The sequence below is a fragment of the Perissodus microlepis genome, chromosome 6, assembly GCF_051167445.1.
Source record: "Perissodus microlepis isolate ML-2025 ecotype Zambia chromosome 6, ASM5116744v1, whole genome shotgun sequence".
In the NCBI taxonomy this organism is placed as follows: domain Eukaryota; kingdom Metazoa; phylum Chordata; class Actinopteri; order Cichliformes; family Cichlidae; genus Perissodus; species Perissodus microlepis.
The window spans coordinates 8,441,450-8,458,458 of NC_140466.1; the positions used below are offsets into that span (position 1 = coordinate 8,441,450).

A 17,009-nucleotide genomic window follows, 5' to 3' on the forward strand; every position below is an offset into this window, starting at 1 on the left:
CAGAAGGACACTAAGTCTTCTAAAGATAAGATTAGAATTGTTCCAAGTGAACAGTACTGATTGCATGTTCTGCTGTGAGATATATTAGATGGTAATTAAACAAACAGATTGTCAACATGGGAGATATAGGTGTAAAGATTGGATTGACACTGACAAGAGCTATCTCATAATGGCAAGAAGCAGCGTTAATGAAGTAATACTTTAAAAGACCACTGACCTGTGAAAAGGTCAGAGAACAGGTTGCATTTATAAATAACTCAAATAGAATCAAACTAATTTGTGTGACTTGTTTCCCAACAACATGTTGGATACAGTGATTCAAAATGAAGAGCTATCATTGGTTGCCAAATGGTTTCAGAATAGAAAAAACTCTCACTCATTATAAGGAAACTGAATTTTATGATCATTAAAAAAATGATGCAAAAGAAAAAGTTAAATACTGAGCACAGATAATACTGAAATTAGAGCCAGGGCACACCCTGGACAGATCACCAGTCTGATGCAGGGCTATCACAAAGTGACAAACAACCATTTGCACTCATGCCTATGGGCAGAATCACAAATTAACCTCACTCTACTTCCTGCATTTCTATGGACTGTGGGAGGAAGCTGGAGTACCCGGAGAAAACATGTAAAGTCCACATAGAAAGGCCCCGGGCAGATTATGGAGTCGAATCCAGGCAAAAATGCTAACCACCGTGTCACTGTGCTCAACAAATACAAGCTTTTATCAACTTTTAAAATGAACATGTGTTTACACATAAATACACTTATCTGACCTGACTTGCATTTTCCAGAACTATTTTAAGCTTTCTACAGATATTCACTCACTTGGATCCCTCCCTTTGAAAAGAGCCATTTTAGTCATATATTCAACAGAAATAAGTTCTTTGTTTTTTAATTTTTTCTGTGCACAAAAAATGCAGCCAACTTCCCCCTTGCATAATTGTCCACAATTTTCTGATATAAGCCTGCTGATTTTTTTCTCTTCGTCCATTTCTATTTTCTTTTCCATTTCAGGGTTTTAGCAGGGCTGAAGCTCTCTTGATGTTGGTCAAGAGAGCATATAGAGGTCACCAGTGTAACACCAGTGTAATATGGGCGATCGTGGCTCAAGAGTTGGGAGTTCGCCTTGTAATCGGAAGGTTGCCGGTTCGAGCCCTGGCTCGGACAGTCTCGGTCGTTGTGTCCTTGGGCAAGACACTTCACCCGTTGCCTACTGGTGGTGGTCAGAGGGCCCGGTGGCGCCAGTGTCCGGCAGCCTCGCCTCTGTCAGTGCACCCCAGGGCAGCTGTGGCTACAATGTAGCTTGCCATCACCAGTGTGTGTGTGTGGATGACTGGATGTGTAAAGCGCTTTGGGGTCCTTAGGGACTAATAAAGCGCTATACAAATACAGGCCATTTACCATTTAATATAAAGAGACAGACATTCACATGGTAATAATCTTTAGATTGTGGGAATAAACCAAAGTAAGAGAACTCTTACATTGAGCAAGATAATGGCCATCACATTCAAACCCTGGATCTTCTTGCTCTAAAGCACTAAACATTGGACTGTGCCAAGGTGCAGCCCAGAGGAGCTAAACCTATGGGCAGAAATCTGTGCCATCAGAAACTGAATTTGAACAAGTTAAATTTGAATTTGAATTGCTCGGATTGAATCTGAATTGTAACTTGAATAAATGCTTTTAAAAACTGAATTTGAATTAGCCTAATTTGAAATTCAATTTATTGGTTTGAAAATGATCATCACTAAATTGAAATTGAATTTTATATTTTGAAAATGAATTCATTTGCTTTGAAACTGTATTTTATCCTTTAAAAATTTAGTTCTCGAATAATTTCAGATTCACTTCTCACCATTCAGTTTCAGTTCTACAATTCAATTTCAGTTCCAAAATTCATTTTTTTGGGACTTACATCCGCTTCCGGTTCAAGAGTAATGATTAATAGAACTAAGTTTTACTAGAAAGTGTTACTGACGGGAATCTACAGCGTCTTGAGCTGAATTAAGACTTCAGAAGTCATTCGTCATGTCGAATGACCAGCGGATAAACTCTCAGGTTGGTAATAAATGTATTACATGTATAAGAACAAGCGTCATGTTAATAAATGATAGCCGTACAGTAACTTTTATGCTTATTGTAGCTGTTAGCTAAAAACACTAATTTAGCGTAGTTTGCCTGGATTCAGCTTTGACAAACAAATATGATCGACTGTTTCTAGTAGAATTCCAAAGTTGTCATATTGTACCCTCTCAGAGCCCTGTATGCTTGCAGAGACCCCTACAGTAGGGAAACATGCAAAACAATGTCCAAACCTTTGTATTTTAGCTATATTTATGTCTTACACAGCATCCCAACTCTTTAGCTAACTTAATAACTTTAGCTAAAGTGAATAGTTAGTCTAATTCATGCTAATTCACATTCAGTTTTTAAAAGCAGTTATTCAAGTTACAATTCAGATTCAATCTGAGCAATTCAAATTCAAATTTAACTTATTCAAATTCAGTTTCTGATGGCACAGATTTCTGCCCATGTAAACCATTCTTCCATGAAAAATTCCCCAGATGCAGGATACTCTCAGGTGTTTTTATTTGTTCCTCTTTTCAGTCCTTGCAAGCCACCAGCCTGGGGCAGTTTGGGGCATTTATAGCTTTTGCTTTCTGAAGGCGTAGACCTTGTCATGAAAACACCTGAATTTAGATGTAGAAGTTCTAAACAGAACATCATCCACCTATATTCTAATCATTCGTACCAATGTAGAAGCCCTAAATTTAATTTTAAGAAGTACAGTAAATACAAGGGCACTAGTTGCTTATTTTTTCTTCCTATGACTGATTAAAGAACACACTTCAAATATCTTGCATACCACAGGGAATATTTGAGCTCTCAGAGTGAGGTTCCACTCATTTTAGGCAAGTGCCATGATTAGACTTCGTTCATCTGTTTACATGTATGACTTGACAAAATGGCATTTGGGAAACATCTGTATAACACAGAGGTTTTTAACTCTCATAGTTAAATTAAAACAAATCTCAGGCTCATATCATTTGTTAAATACAGAGAACTATATAGGAATGGGTAATTTCAAAAGTTAAAAGCAAGCAGAAAACATAACACAACTCTGTGTAAACAAAAATATTACAAATTCAAAGCCAGATGACACAAGTACAAAACAATCATTAAATCACCTGATGCTTCTGGATGGCATTAACATGGTCAGAGGGTAGGAACAATTCACACAGCTCACTAAAGTTCCACTTCACTTAGTAGCTACATCAAAGTCTTTAGTCCTTTTAGTTTTTTAACTGTTCAAAGGTTCCAACTTTTCCTCGCCAAATGAAAGGACACAAGCCTGATTTAAACTCTGATTTTCTTCATATTCACTCAGCTCCAGGCTGATTCTTTTCATCTGTCTTCAAGGTTAAGAGTTTGACTAACCATCGTCTAGACAGTAGCAGGAGCTAGCGCTCCCGCTCTGTGTTCTTTTCCTCCTGTCTCTCTCCATCTCAGGGGCTCTACTTTCAGCCCCAGGGCCATTTGCTCTAAGGGCAGGCATAAGAGAAGTTCCATGTATTCGCCTTCGATCACAGTGAACATTTTTTTTCTTCACCACTCCCCACAGTCCTCTGTGACCAAGCAACCTTGTTAGATTGGTAAAAATAGTAACACCGGCAATGATTCTGAAGAAGCAAGACTCTGTTTTTTTTTAAAAAACAAAAGAAAGGCAAGAGGGAAAGCAGGAAAATAATGAGGGAGACAGTCTGGAAAATATACGCGCAGGTTACAAAAGCCCTTAGAGTGGCCAGACTTTCTGCTGCTTAGGTGAGAGAGATTAAATGCCCCGACTGGTTTGGGTGATTAGCAATGACCTCTCCTAGAGAGGCTACAACATCACTGCCTTAGGCTCCCTTAGACAACAAGCACACAGTGTGCATTTCCAAGAGATTTTTAGAGAATTACTCATTTAAATAATAGCATTTATTTCTGGTTGTTCCAGGAAGTAGCATTTTCATTGTGGGTAAATTATCCATCAACATCTGTTCTTATAGAGTCCTTCTAGCATAAGCAATGCATTCATGAACGATTAAATGAAATTAATCTGAAAGACAAAAAAAATAACATGCTCCCCATTAAACTGACAACAGATGTCCTGAAAGAGAAGTCTGCTTCCCGATATTTACAGTAAGTACAGCCTTGCACATAACATGCCTCCAAAGTTTCATCTAAAGTGTGGACTAAACTTTAGCCGGAACTAAGGTCGAGCTTTAATGCCATATGTGATATTTTTGGCAGCGGTAGTGGCGGCACTGCAGGGAAAGCTCTGCTGAATTCAGCATTAAAACACTAACAGAATAGTTTCCACCCAACTTGTCCTCAATCAATAAGATGCCATTGTAAGTGTTTGCTCTGAAATAAATTGGGAATTCATTTTGTTTTGTTCCTCCTCCCCCTTGCTAGTCTCCACTGATGCTGTGCTCCCACTGTTGGCGTTGGTGGTTAACTTTTCTGCCCGATAATGGAATAGAGTGGACTGCTTATCGATTTGTTTGTCTAGATACAAGTCAACGCCCGCTCTCCGTGGAGCAGCGCTGTTACATTTCTGTGCATTGTGCGGCAGACTGCGGCGTCGATGCTTCAAATTACAGAGTGACAAGAGGTGGTGGAAAATAGGCCACATGTCAACTAATGATAAACCTGCTACATTTTCAGACAATTTGTTTTTCTTTGTGCACTTGATGAGGTCAGTGACGAATCTTGTCTGCGAATTGCCTCTCACACTGACAACAAGCAATAAGTCAATGCAGGGAGAACTGCATGCATAAGGTTGGCTTTCCTTAGTGAGCATTGTGATAAATGAGCACTATTAGAGATGATGCATGTGATTTTGTGATGGTGACTGCTACTATTACATTGACCTGGCAAATATGTGGATTATTTTTATCTTAGTTCTAACTCCCTGACTGAGTCATTTCTTTCACTGTGTTGCACAACGGTAGGAGGATAAGTTTTTTAGTTCATCTGATATCCAGGTGGCTCAGTTCTAGCAAGAGTTCTAGCAAGGGGCCAAAGATCTATTGTGTAATAACTGGAGCCGGCTTTTTAGCAAAAGGAGTGCAGGTGCATAAGTGCAGAGGTTGGTGTATAGATTTGCTTGTGTGTGTATATTAAGACTGGGGCTGTTGGAGGTATTTAACTCAACAGTGCCTTAATAGCAATATACTGTATACCACTGGTGTGCTGTTCTACACTCTCTCCATTTGTCTCTCTCTCTTTAATCTCAGACTCTCCTGTCAAGGTCCTATCTTTTTCTCTGTCCCACTCAATTAGGCTTTCCTGTCTTTTTATTCCATCTTAGTCTTTTCACTTTAATGTAAAAAGGAAAAGGAAAAGAAAAAAAAAGACTCACCTCTTGTATTTGAAAAATGGCCAACTTGCTTCTGAGCCTGCGTTTTAGATGGTTGTCTACATTTCAGCCAGTTGTCTCCCCCAAGCCTTATTTATCCAATTCTACGCTATGGGAGCAATCATAATTGTCTTGACAGTCATGTGGTGAAAGAGGCTGACCAGTCAGTGTGGGTGGAGGCATCTTTACACTCACACAGATTCAGCGCTGTCAAGGTCCTTCTGTCCTTAGCCCATAGCCCCTGGACCCGGCTGGTCCTGTTGTCTGAGCAGATTAGCATTCAAAGCACAGCAAAACCACACTCAAACTGTACAGTCTAGCACACATACATTAAAATATGCATGCTGCAAACATGTACACATATGTGCCAATGCTATAGGAGCACGTGACTCAGACTACAAGGACGACGAGTTTCAGGTCGCCATGCTGTTGCAGAACACCAATCGAATATGAATATGATTTATTCCTTTTTGACAGGTAGAACCAAAGCTGTGTTTTGGGTTGAACTATGGTTATTTGATAAGGGAGTCCAGCTGAGCATGTCTGTTGTTGGCAAACGACTCCCTCATTAATTTGACAAACAGCAGTCTATTTCTAGTCAGTGCTTCGGCAGATTTTTGGAGTAGAAATTGAGCATGTAATTCCATTATCCTTTGAATCTGGAATTGAAGAACAACTGGCGCTTGCAAGCCTTTCTAAACATAAACAAACAACAGCTGTGTTTATGCAACTGTTGGAGTCAGCTTGGCTTATAATGAAACCTAGCTTAGACATAGCTATTACAGTGTTGTGTATCACATTATGCTGAATGGAAATCCCATTTTCATATCAGATACATCTGTAGCTGAATAAGCTCAGATATATGTACAGTATCTCATGCTTGTAACAAGAATGATAATTATATAAACTGGAAAAGTTTTTTTTTTTAAATTATATTTATATAATGTTTCAGGAACCACAGTGTTCCTATATACTCTTGCCTTTAAGGGTTTTTATTACACTGTCAATACAACAATTCAGAACTTAAACTAATTAAGTTAATTTCTTAAAAATATACGACTTAAAACCACGTCAGATTTGAACATATGACCACAGGTCAAAGCAATGGAAGATTGTAGATACTTAAAGGTCCCCATTAGAAACCAGTTAACAAGTGGAGTTTAATGTGTTTTGTGTCACCTTATGTTTCAAAGTGCAGCCTCAAAAGTCAGCTTTTGATATTTTGAAAATAATTCCCTACTAGCACATGAAAAAATAAGTCATGATTATGCAAGTACTTTCCAAAAAAACAGCAACAACATTACGTGAATGCATTGTGTAACACAGCAACTTCTGCAGGTGTTTCTCCTTAATTTGGGTCTGATGCTGATCGACATCTGCACAGCTGAGTTCTGCTCTCGGAAAACTGTACTTACAGCAACTGTGTTTCTAGGACCAGAGAGTTTCTAGGTTCTGAACTTCCTGTTTGTTCTATCTTTTGTTCCCTAATTCTGTAATTGTCATGGATTGAGGATGTTCTGTCACATTTAGCTGTAAATTTTTAGCAGACCCAACAGCATACAGAGCAGAGTGCTAGGGCTTTCTTGGCTACAGGGCTTTCCCTAGCTAAACTGATTTAATCACATTTATAATGAAAGCTATGTCTTCTGTGATGTTTTATTTTGTCTAAAATCAGGTGTGAATGCTTTTATTTACTTCTATTCATTTATTCCAGTACAATGGCATTAGGGATAGGAATAGACATAATTGGTATTCCTTTGCCTCATTTTCACTGAACATTCAGAGTAGATAAGGCTTGAATCTTCTTACTGTAAGTATATATAAAATAGCAGATAAACACAGCTGTTACTAATAACTAGATCCAGCAGAACCTTCATTTATGTTATTAGTAACACCATGTTAAAATTAGTGCTGTAAAAATGCCAGTAGAACCTTTCAGACAGAGGGTGAAATGTGGTACATTGTGGGAAGAATACGGTGGTTTTCACAATCTAATGTTATAAAGCTATTCTAGCACATGCCCAAAATAAAATCATGCATAATTGAGAATTATATGGACTGGAAAACTAACTTAAGAGCAACTTCAGTATGGTAAAAGAACAGACATATTAAATTCCTAAAAAGCTATGCAGGCTGTTGAAAAATCCTGCATTCCAAAGTTTCCTTCCAATATTTATTTACTCTACAGGGGAACCTGTGATCAGCATTACACACTGTTGAAATTTACTCTTTAAAACCCAAAGTCTGTCCTTTGATTGTGACTATCTGTGCTCCAAATTACCAGCTGAGACTTTTGAAGCTTGCTGAGTGTGTGGTGCTAAATGGTTGTTGTTAGTAGTTGACTTTGAAGCAAGATAATGACACAAACATCACTCAAAAGGCAATTACATCCCACCCTTTTCTTTTTGAGACTCAATGGCGTGTTAATGTGAATGAAGGGAAATGTAGTGTGAAACCAGTGAGGCTGTATAGTCTGGGCTAATGGAAGCTACAAACGGTTGGATAGGAACTAGTCTGTTCGTGAGGGCTCTCTTCTAATTCTGCTCTTTTAAAAGTAATATTACACTGGAGTGTGTGAGTGGCAAAAGGATGCACTGAGGACTCAATCAAAGTCAGATAAGAAACACAGAGAAACTGAGGATACTTTGGGGTGAAGTGGTTTGAGAGTAGGAACATTTATCCTAGGATGTGTTATCCTAGCTAGATGTTCTAAATGAGTTGTACAAGGTGTGTGTGTGTGTGTGTGTGTGTGTGTGTGTGTGTGTGTGTGTGTGTGTGTGTGTGTGTTGGGGGCATGTCACTATTAATTTCTTTCACTTTAGACACTGTGTTAACTTACAGGCTGAAGCAGTATTCTCTTACATGCAGTATATCCCTGACTGAACAGTCATTTTCTACATAAAGCAAGTTACAGAGAGGAGAAAAATGTGGAAACATAGTACACGCAATACGGAGAAAAAGAGAAGAAATTACAGAGGATGGAAAAAAAGGAGAAATAAAGAAGACAATATTAAGGCTTTTGGAGAAGCGGGCCTCGGAGAACCACCACGGGACAGAATGGAAAGAATAGCCTGTATTGTTTTCTCTTCCCTTTGATTTTCTGCCCTCAGCAATAACATCCTCCTGCATACACATACAACCACACACACATATGAGTTGTTCACATATACAGTGGCAGAAGTACTCCAGCATTATTCCACCTGAAACTTGAGCTATTTCCATCTGAATCAGTTTTTCTGTAATTAGAAAAATGACCTTGTTTGCCTTTTAAGGTCTCTAATGTCTTCCAGAAATAAATACCTCTTTGCAGTTAGTAATTGAGACCCTCAGCAAGTATGTGGTATCAGTAATGAGGCAAAACAAAACTGTCTACGTTGTGAAAAAATAAATAAATGACAATAATTTGGTTACTCATACTAAAATATGATGCCGGTTTTTTCCCCATCCAATGGGAATCTAAGGTTCAGGCACATATTTCATTACCTACAGCTGACCAGAAAGAAGTCTAGCCATGTTTTGCTTTTTAGCAGTTGTGAGCTTACACTACTGTTTTCTATCTATAGAAGACAGATATGTGGGGACACCCAAAACTCTTAAAATCTTAAAATGATATACAGAGAAGACACCAGAAGTTTTTCTGATTTTCATTTGCAGTCTGGACAATATTGGAGAGTCACGTTTAGCAGGCTTTGGATCCATGCAGGAAGAAGACGGCCCTGGCCAAAATACAGGCTTCAACATAAATAGCTTCTATTTAACAATTATTTTATTAACATTTATCTACATTCACAGTCAGACGATAAATAATAACTGGCTTAGCTCAAATATCAGTTTTCTTATTCTTCCTGGCTACAATTAAACCCTCTAAGCAACACTTATGGTTTTCCTTACAAGCTATAACTTAATAGCAAATGTTAGCTGATCCTGTGATTGAAGCATCAAGATGTATCAAGATCCGGACAAGTAAGCTTGACTAAAACTCAGTGTAACTGAAGGCCAGGTTACCAAAAATAAAATAAAAATCACTACTTGCTGAATACCATCCACGAAAGGTTGTTCTGACAGGAATAAACTAAAGATGTATATAAAGTACATCTAAGGACTCTCAGCTCACTCTCCACACCTTGTGAAGGCCAGGTGGAGCTCTAAGGGATGCTGGGCACGCGGACTAGAAGCTGTGCTTCTGAATGCCAATCACAATCTCTGGAGACGCCTGATCCCCCAATCCTTCTCTCTCCTTCTCTTCTCATTGCTCCTTTTTCTCTTGTCAGGTGGAAGTGAATGCTCAGGGCTACATGTGTTAAGCAGATGTGTGGGAATTGGAGAGAACATCAAGGTTAAGAGGAAAGGTGCACCGAAAACCCCAGGCAAATCTGCTACCTAGTAAGTATTTATGTGGAGAGTCTCAAGGGAGGAGGGATTTATTTGCATATACAGGTGCGTGTGTCAGCGAAAATGGTGGGTATTTCTATTCATGCTTAATGTTCTATCACATTGTATTTGCTTATATCTACTGTATTGTTTGTATGGTGGCTGGTGGTCATGTGTATCTTTTTTATAGCATGCATGTACATATGTCTAAACTGTACATATTGGTGCACAGAGTATGTAATATTTTATTTTTATAGTATATTATTAATAATGCATTTGTATTGTGTTCCTCTGAAGACGTGTAACTATACAGTCACTAGACACTTCATTAGGTACACCTCGTTATTACCAGATTCAACCCTTTTTACCTTCAGTACTACCTTAATACTTATTAGCAGCACAGATTCGACAAGATGCTGGCAGCATTCCTCAGATTTTGGGCATACTGGTATGATAGCATCACACAGGCGAGCTGCAAATCCATGACGTGACTTTCCCTTTCTACCACAGACCAAAGGTGCTCTATTTGATTGAGATCTGGTGACTGTGGAGCCCATTTGAGTACAGTGACCTTAATGCCATGCTTAAAAAAACGTTTAGAGATGATTTAACCTTTGTGACGTGGGATGTGATCCACCTGGCACATGGTATGGTGTGCTGCTGTTGCCCACCTACTTCAAACTTGTCAGAGATCCTCTCTTGCATATCTTGGTTGTAAGGAGCAGTTAGTTGGGTTACTGTTGCCTTCCTATGAGCTCAAAGCAGTCTATCCATTCTCTTCTGACATCTGTGGCACCAACAGGCATTTTCACCCCAAAACCAGCCGCTTACTGGATGTTTTCTCTTTTTTGGACCTTTCTCTTTGAAACCTGGAAATGGTTGTTGAGTTGTTAACATGTGTTCAGCTGATTAGAAATGTGCATTAAAGAGCATTTGAACAGTTTTACCTAATGAAGTGGCCGACAAGTGTATGTAGCACATTTCCATGTTATTTCCACGCCATTTATAACTAACATACTGATCATAAACAAACATAAAAGAAATATATAACTATGAACCCTCGATTATGAGAATGTTTTATATTATGAGGATGTAGAGTCAGAGCACTGCACTCTTCTCCATCATCTGTCAGAAGGATACATGTAAACAGTGTGAAGCCTGCTTGCAAGCCAGCATTTCTCTGTGTATGTTTCATGAGGATGATGATATGATGATACAACAACTGCCGTTCAACCGTTTAATTTTAACAAGCTTCAAAACTTTCCCTGCTGTAATGAGAAGTTCTTTGATGTCTCCATAGGAACAGGCAGCGCGGCGTAACCATGCAAAGCTTCGCTATGCTCAGTTCTTCTGCCTTTTGTTTTTTTTAATATATTCCGAGGTGCAAAAGTTTTTATGCAAAATCCTATTCTTCTTCTACAATGTTGTAAATAATTCAATAAAAATCCAAGTTTGTAGTGTGCACAATAATCCTAGTGGGGCTTCAGAGCATTAGATTTGGTCCTGGTTGCAGGTGAAAAAAGATAAGATATTCAAATGATCCTGATACGTATTCCACTGCGGCCGTGCTAAGCGTTTTTTAGGTTTAAGACTTCTCTCTAGCTAATATCTGCCCCAACTGCATATATGCATGTGCATATTTGTGTGCGTATCTGTCTTGTAAAGAAGCTGATCATGATGCTTTTGTTTTTACTCACTTCCTCTTTTGCTCAAGTGAAAACATTATCCAATATTTTTTGACACAACAGAAAAAAAGAAATTTTTCTTGTTTGTAACTGTAACTACACCTCATACAATATGTGACTGCTGCATGTAATTTATTCATTTTAGTAGGTAGGCCCGTGCTGCAGATTTCTGTATATCCTGCAACCATGTGGTATTCACAGATTATGGAGATGTATCACTCATGTAAGGAGAATTCCCTAGAAAGTGCCCACAGCTGTCCCACTGCACATCTGATCCAATGCTTGTCTGCTTTTCTGCACCAGGATTATTATCTGCATCTTAACAATATGTGGAAAGAGTATAAAAAAGAGTGTAAAAAAAGAGTATAAAAAAAAACTGTGGTAAGAATGTGCCAGAATATTCAAACACCACCATAGCAGACGTCTTGGATGTCAACTCGATAATCTACCGCTTATCATACCTTGCTGTTCTTGTTTGTCACAAGTATGATAAATATCAAAGCAAACTTTGTGCTGCCTCTGGAAGTCAAATACACAGAAAAGGTTATTTTAGGAGCAGATATAATGCAGATTTGGCAGCGTGGGGTTTATTAGAGCAGTTTCTGTTCATTTCCAGTGCACCATGCCAAGATAATGGTAATTAGTGAATCGGTGAATCATCCTCAGTCATTATCGGTAAATGCTTGAATTTAATTTTTTGGCTTTAAAGGCAGATTTTATTAACAGATGAACTCAGATAAGATCCTTCTCATTTCCTGAGGTAGACTTTGAGATCGAAAACATGTCTCTGTGAGTGATTGTGTTTTGCTGATTGCTCACTTTTCTTGCTTTGGCAATGTGTGTGGGTACACACACACACACACACACACACACACCATGAATGCATGTACACAGATGAGTTATGATTCCAGACACTAGTATCCTCACACATCTCTTGCCCTCCCTTCTGTCCTTTTCTACTTTTACTTAACACAATAGACTGTTATTTTTGGAGCACACACACACACAAACACACACACACATGCACACACGCACACACACACATACGCAGTGTGTTCTATTGATTTCTTTTGCTGCAAAATCGAGCTTGGCAAACATAAATTTTAGGAGCAACGTGTTATATTCAAAATTCCCCAAGTGCCTTTTGTGAATATGGTTTACCAAAGGGCATTCATAGCCAAGCCACATAACACTCAGAAACTCTCATCTCTTTCCATTTTTGGAACAAAACATGAGTTAAACCAAAGGAGCCCAACTTTTCTTGCCAGACAGACTCAAAGCCATGCACTGGTCCCAGCTGTCATTCTGCAGCCATGCGTAACAGAGACAAACAAACAGTGGGGGCTGCTCTGTCTCCGAACGCAACCCATCGATCATAACACAGCACCGCACATTTCCTGGAAGAGGGAGACAGACAAGCTGATGCGGAGAGAGAGAACAGTGGAGCCGATATACTTCCGTGTGTGTGTGTGTGTGTGTGTGTGTGTGGAGACTGCATGGAGACTGCGATGTCCTCAGAGATCTCCACTGAGACATCTGCCACCTCCCAACCCAGTCTCTGGATGCTTCCCTCGGTCTGTGGTCAGACTTCTTCTCACACCTACCACATCCGGGGGAGGATGTGCAGCATTGGTGGAGAACAAATATAACACAGAAAGTTCAAAACGAAAAAGTGGATGAAATAAATGAAAAATTAAGGTGATAGGGAATAAAGAGAAGATAAGGGGGGTATACTAAAAAGGAATAGTGGGATTAAAAGCCCAGCGATAAACTCTGTCTTCTTCCTTCATCACGTCCAGGGGCTATCTTCACTCACTGACTCCCCCAGCCCCTCTTCCCCTCCCTCGCACCTCTCCAGGCTGTCTTTACTCTCATCACCGAGAGTCCTGGAGAAAAGTTCACCTTTGAATTTTCATTGTGGTTGCCCACACCAACCCTGCGTGTCATGGAAGTTTCATCTCTCTTTCTCTTTCTCTCTCTCGCTCCTCGTTCTCTTTCTTGTCGTGTATGCATCCATGGCTGGATGCAGCTCCCCAGGTGAGGAATGATGATGAGAAAATGCGAGATATCCAGCAGAGGTTTGCCATGCTGGGCTGTGTGGAACTTTGCTTGGGGCTGAATGACAGCAGCCTCCATGAAAGAAGGCTGGAATTGCCTTCATATCAATGCCACGTAGCCCAAAGCAAAGACTGCAGCTACACTGATTTGAGATTTAAGGCCTGTGCTTCACTGGCATGAAGATCTTCTGGGAAAATGCCTCTAGCGGACATCACCAGATAAATCTACTGAATGCTCAAGAGACACAGCTGAAGATGCTAATTTGACTTTGCAAACAAAAGCAGAAAGTCTGTGTGTTACACACTCACATGTCAAGTGAATGCAAACCACAACTGCAAAGCCATAGATACAGATTGGCTTTGAAAGGCTATACATAAAATAATATATGTAAAACATTTCATCTGAGTCTTTTAGGTTTCTGCCTAAAAGTTTAATATCTCAATTTAATGTCCTGTACATGCAGGACATACAAAATGTAAACATGACATAAAGTGTAACTTTCAAGTCTATTGTCCCATGTCTAAAGTGTCTCTGTACAGCGCTCCAAATTTATGCTAAAATGTGTGACATATATGGGGTTAATACTGTACCTAAATGCACTTAGCAGCTATGAGCGTGCTCTTAGTATTCTTCATAGTTAGTGTCTTTCCATTTTACACCAACTTTTTAAAAAAATCATAAAGTGCATGGTGCAGATCTTATCATCTCAAATTTTATCGTATCATCTAACATTTTATGATTTGAGAACCACATAAAACACACACAAAAAAACCAACAGTGCCATGCAGTCCTATACATAAAAATAATAATAATTAAAAAATCCCAAAACACACTTTGCTTTTTTGTGATTACAGCGAATGCTCATAGTTGAGACAAATGCAAAAGGCATGATGTTTACAGGTAGCATTAGATAGATAGATACAGTAAGAACTACTACTAATCCGACAGTTCATTCAAAACCATAATTCTTACCATGACCAAACATTAACTTAGTGTGATGTTAGGTCAAGGTGACGTCTCACTGTAACCAAATATAAAAGTCTGTGGACCACTGGGTGAAATATGAGGGCAAGTCATCTAGTAGTTTTTAATACATTTCAAGTGGGGGACCAACCAACAAGACAACATTAAGGCTCAAAAAGAAAAAAGACCCACTACTACTTAAAACATCTTAAGGTAAAGTCTTTTTTCCTTAACCCTTTAGACCCTCACCCGTCGCCGGTGATGGGTGAACGTTTAAAGCAGGGGTGGACAACTCCAGGCCTCAAGAGCCAGTGTCCTGCAGGTTTTAGATCTCAGCCTGGGTCAACACACCTGAATCAAATCATTAGTTCATTACCAGGCCTCTGGAGAACCGCAAGCAGTGTTGGGAAGGTTACTTTTAAAATGTATTCCACTACAGATTACAGAATACATGCCCCAAAATGTATTTTGTAACGTATTCAGTTACGTTACTCAATGAGAGTAACGTGTTCTGAATACTTTGGATTACTTGATATATTATCATGCTTTTTACAACTACATGAATGTACTATTGCTGTGTGATTTATTACTATTACTGGAGGTCCGCGGCTCCTAACCGTAGTAAAGGGAACTCTGGCTAATACGTTGGGTTCCGTGTTGGGTTCGTAGCCGAAAAATAGCTTTACTTTGTTATCTGGGTCAACTTTGCAAGCGAGAGACAGAGAGAGGCGTTGAAAGGCTGCTGCAACGGAACTTATTGTTTCGGAGGAAAACAGTCAAGTCTTAACAGCTTACTTACAACTGGGCTCATCAGGCACTCTTTTTGGCTGCAGTGGTTATTATTATATTTACATGCTTCCAGCTCCCGTTTCTGCTCAATGACAACTCGTACTTTTCCACTCTCCTTTTTCTTCCTCCATGCGCTCACAGACACATAAGGGGTATGGCAGTCCATTCTCCCTGCAGCACGGACTACACTGCCCATGAGGCTGCATTCTTTAGGGCTATGCCTGTAGCATTCGGCCTATTAGCTTAGCACAACAACAACAACAAAAAGGAACTCTCTCACCCAGGAAACACACAGTCGCAGAGAGAGAGAGGGCGTGTCACCATGTAACCATGGCAACCATAACGCTGCCGCCTGGAACAACAGAACTGTCAAACAAAACCCAAACAGTCCTGACCCGCAACAATATGAAACAGGAAAATACTGCCATGTAATCCCTTTATTTTAACAAAGTAACTGTATTCTAAATACCACCTTTTTTAAACGGTAACTGTAACGGAATACAGTTACTCATATTTTGTATTTTAAATACGTAACGGCGGTACATGTATTCCGTTACTCCCCAACACTGACCGCAAGACATGTGGAGGAGGTAATTTAGCCATTTAATTCAGCTGTGTTGGATCAAGGATACATCTAAAACCTGCAGCCCTTGAGGCCTGGGGTTGTCCACCCCTGGTTTAAAGGCTAAATTAGGTTAGAGTTTAAAGGGTTAAATCTAACAGATGTGTGAAATATACAAAATCCCCTCACTGGACTGTATGTTTTTGTGCACAATCTAGAGCTACTGTGCACAGAATCCGACGTAGCGTCTAACAGATGCATGAAATCCCCTTGTCAGACACTACACACGTTTCTGTGAACAGCAGCTCAGGTTTCATAGATTGTTTAAATCATGCCACCTATCTGAACAAGCAGCATGACTGTCAAGTCTTGTTGTAGATGTTCTTTTAAATCCCTGAAAGCCCGTTTCTAATGCACCTGCCTGTGCAACCTGATGTTGTTTCATATTAAATAACAGAGTTTGTGGAGCCAACAACGATATCTCCCCCAATACAAATAAACCCAGATAGTCTTTATCTTGCTTATTTACAGTACCTGCTAAAAGCTGCATGTCATTGTGTAGATTACAAAGAGCGGGAGGGAGAAAAAGAAAAAGGATTGTTAAACATCACTTACTAAATACCAAATTACTGTAGGCCATCAGAATTTAGAGGGAAATATTGCTGTCGTATATCAGGGTGACAGCCGAGTTTCTCCGTGTTGAAACAGGCACGGTTGCCCATAATGAATCTTAAATGCCAATGCCTACTGGCAATATAGCATTCACTCCTTCACTCTTCCTTCCTTCCTGCCTTACCATTTCTGTGTTCACTCGTGTTCATACCCCTGTCAGGCTTCTCCCAGCTCTCTGGTTCTATCTCTCCCTTTAATTCATGTTCAATTCAGCGTATCATAGGCCCATAGTCAGACATCCTGTATGACAGCAAGCTGAAGAGCTCCGAAGGCAGTTAACCAGTTCTTTTCTCTCGCTCAAACTCTTTTCTCCACGCTTTCACCTTACTTGTTGATAGTTTCAATTGAATATTTTTTCCAGACTTCTATGTGCACAATTTAAAGATACCACCGTTAAATAACTTCTTTTTGCATTGGTCCTCTGAAATATTTGCCTCCATCTACACTTTCAAGATAGATGTGTTTCAAACTTTTCCATAGAAAAGAGAGACAAAGGGTG

General features: G+C 39.5%; 1 long non-coding RNA gene across 1 annotated transcript in view; it reads left to right on the forward strand.

Annotated features, from left to right (window-relative positions):
- LOC146384994 (uncharacterized) overlaps positions 1-17,009 on the forward strand; it is a 51,823-nt gene that overhangs the window by 20,496 nt on the left and 14,318 nt on the right. Inside the window, exon 2 of the long non-coding RNA XR_014800447.1 lies at positions 9,682-9,793. This is a non-coding gene — a long non-coding RNA (uncharacterized LOC146384994). The remainder of the gene's footprint in view (positions 1-9,681; positions 9,794-17,009) is intronic.